Source organism: Elephantulus edwardii, unplaced genomic scaffold (genome assembly GCF_000299155.1).
Source record: "Elephantulus edwardii isolate Elephantulus edwardi_28Jun2011 unplaced genomic scaffold, EleEdw1.0 scaffold00008, whole genome shotgun sequence".
Classification (NCBI taxonomy): domain Eukaryota; kingdom Metazoa; phylum Chordata; class Mammalia; order Macroscelidea; family Macroscelididae; genus Elephantulus; species Elephantulus edwardii.
The window spans coordinates 7,019,170-7,022,207 of NW_006399758.1; positions in this window are offsets into that span (position 1 = coordinate 7,019,170).

The following is a 3,038-nucleotide window of genomic DNA, read 5'->3' on the forward strand; positions in this document are numbered from 1 at the left end:
GATACCACATTTCTCCTCGTTTATCCCAGCATCTCGGATGATCTGTTCTGCATACAGATTGAAAAGACATGGAGACAAAATACATCTCTGACGGACCCCTTTCTTGATTTTGAACCATGTAGTGTCTCCTTGCTCTGTTCTGACAACTGTCTCTTGGTCCAAGTATAGGTTTTGTATTAGCACAATCAAATGTAGTAGAATAATAGACAATCACTTAAAAAAGTCTTTAGAAGAAATACAGAATGATGTTAATTTTAGAAGAGCAATAAAAATTCATTTTTACAATGTGATTTTAATGTAAAATATATGGGCAATCTTCTCCCATGCGATTAACTGCCTTTGAAAACCCGCTGAAGGGTCAGCTATGGGTCAGTTCTGACTCTATGGTACACAACAGCAATATATATTTAGACACAAGAATAGAAATAAATATACAGAAAAATTATTTTCCAGAATTATCTTATTTTCCATGATTTTATTTCTCTAAAACGTTCTACTAGAAGCATGCATTAGTTTTAATTGAAAAAAAAACATGTTAGTAAAATATAAAATAGTCAAAATTCAACCAAACTCATGTACTCCTCCTCTTGTAGTTTAAACATTTTAACAACTCAGTCATGATTAGACTTCCAGGAATGTGTGTATCTGTTTCTTCTGTGCCTGCCGAACAAGGTTCAGACACTTACCGCGGCCAGCATTCAGGGCTCTCAGCAGTCTGACCTTAAGCATGTCATCTGTTTGCTCTCAGTCTCTAAGCCACCAGCCTTTCTGCACCTTGGTAAGTATTTTGGGGGTTGGGAGCCTTGCAAGCTTCATGTCTCAGCTCACTTTCTTTCTAGCTGATGTTTGTTCAGCTTCTACCAATGAGAAGCTGATGGGAAATTAGAAGATGAGTGGAAAGGACAAGGAAGTTATCCTTTGATTTTGTCAGTGTCTGATCAACACTGTCCTCTTGCTGTTAAGTTCCAGAGTCAAATTGAGTACGACTCACAGGATCCCGAGGAACAACTGATCAGAACCTTGGCCTGTCCTGTGCCATCATCAGGATTTCCACCATGCTCAAGTTCATTGCTGCAGTCACTGTGCCAACCTATCTCATTGAAGGTCTTCCTCTCTTTCACTGACCCTCCACCTTCAAGGATGGGCTCTTCCTGACAACGTGCCCCTAGAATGTGAGATGAAATTTCATCATCCTTGCTTTTAAAAAGCATCCTGATTACACCGCCTCCAAAACAGATCTGTTTGTATTTTTTTTTTTTTTGGCAGCTTAGGATATCCTCAATACTCTTCACTGACAAAACAATTCAAAAGCACAGATTCTTCAGTCTTCCCTATTCATTGTGCAACTTACTTGTTTATTCATTGAGGAACTGCCTTTGAAGTGAATGAAAATGCCATGTCATGTATTCAAACACTGTTCCTTTTCCCTTTGCTATTATCTAGCTCTTCCTTGGCCCCACCATCATCAGTTCTCAGACTTCCCTTTACTTCAGGTGCCAGTACCTGCTAAATAGGACCACCTTGCTGGTCATGTAGTGTCTTTCTACCCTTGACTGGATCTACCACCATCTAAAGAACTTTTCCTCCGTGGTCTCAGCACCAGTCAGGTGACACTTTCTCCACAGTTATAACTTCTGGTGGCACCACTTCTTTCCTTTTTTCTTCTGAAACCAACTATTTTCTGAGTAGCATCACTATATCCTTTTCTTGCTGGCTTGCTATCTAGCTCTTCTAATAGTGTGCAAGAAGCAATCTGCATTAAACTTCCTGTGTCTGAAATGTGTAGGAGAGTGTTTGATTAGTTCTGGCATCACTTTACCACTCTCATTATTGTAGAGTTGGAATAGACTCAGAGTTGACCTTTCTTTGATTGGGTTTCTGAGGTTGTAGATCACACAGAAGACTGCCAATCTTTCTCCCAGAGCCACTGGTAGATGTGAACCGCTAGATAGGACCAACGTTTGGGTTAGCCATACAACTCCTTCTGGATTAGGCCACCAGAGCTCCCTATTTCTGCACAGCATATCTACTCACATTCCATTGGCCAGAATCTGGTCACCTCTCCCACACAGCTGCAAGAACAGGGTGGCTGGGAAGTGCTGATAAATTGCACTTTCAGGGAGAGGAGACAAACACAAGGGGTACCAGAAATTTGCCATTCTCCTTAGTAGGCCACTAACACATTGTCTAGCTATAAACAAGATAATCAAGAGACTGTTTTACAAAGAAAAAGCACCTCTTTGAACAACAAATCTGAACTTTGCCCACTCCTGCACCATCCTGCATCATCCTCATAATCTGATGTTCTTGAGCACTTTGATTTTATTTCCCTCTTAATTAGTGATGTATTGAGTATCTCTCCTTGTGTTTATCAGGCATTCACATATCTTCTTTTATGAAATGTGTGTGTTCTAATCTTTCTCTTTCATTTTTTTATTTGGTCTTAAGTTTTCCAAGGGTTCTAAGAGTTTCTGAAGTATTCTGGACAGAAGTGTTTTCAATATTGGTTGGGTGTTTTTTTTTTCCTTCTTTTTTTTTATGTATGGGGATACAAGGAGGTGAGGGCTGGGAGCAGAAGGTTGAGGATGGGCAGGGATGAAATTGCAGGGATGCAGTTGTAAGGCTGCACAATTTGGTGCATGGGGGGAATAGGTGAAGGGAATGAGAAAAATCCAGAGGGCACCAGATGATACAGGGCAATGGTAAGCATAGTCCAATGGTGATTAAACAAACTGTCTTATTCACTTGTGGGTTTCTCATTTGGGAATTGGGTGCAGACTCTCTGGCTTCTTCATGCTGAACAGGGGCATTGATGTGAAGGGGGAAAGGGAGCACACACTTTATCACCTTACTGGTGGTCTTGGGTTAAAGCTGTTTGCCTTCTTGTTCTGTTAGAAGATATTTTACTGACGTTTACTCCCCTCTGGACTGTAAAGTGTTTTCCAAGGTGGGTCCAGTGGGGATGGCTCATTGAGCCCTGAGGCTCCATCCTCCTTTGCTTCCTTAGCTGGCAGTTGTATTTCCTTTTTGTCTCTGAA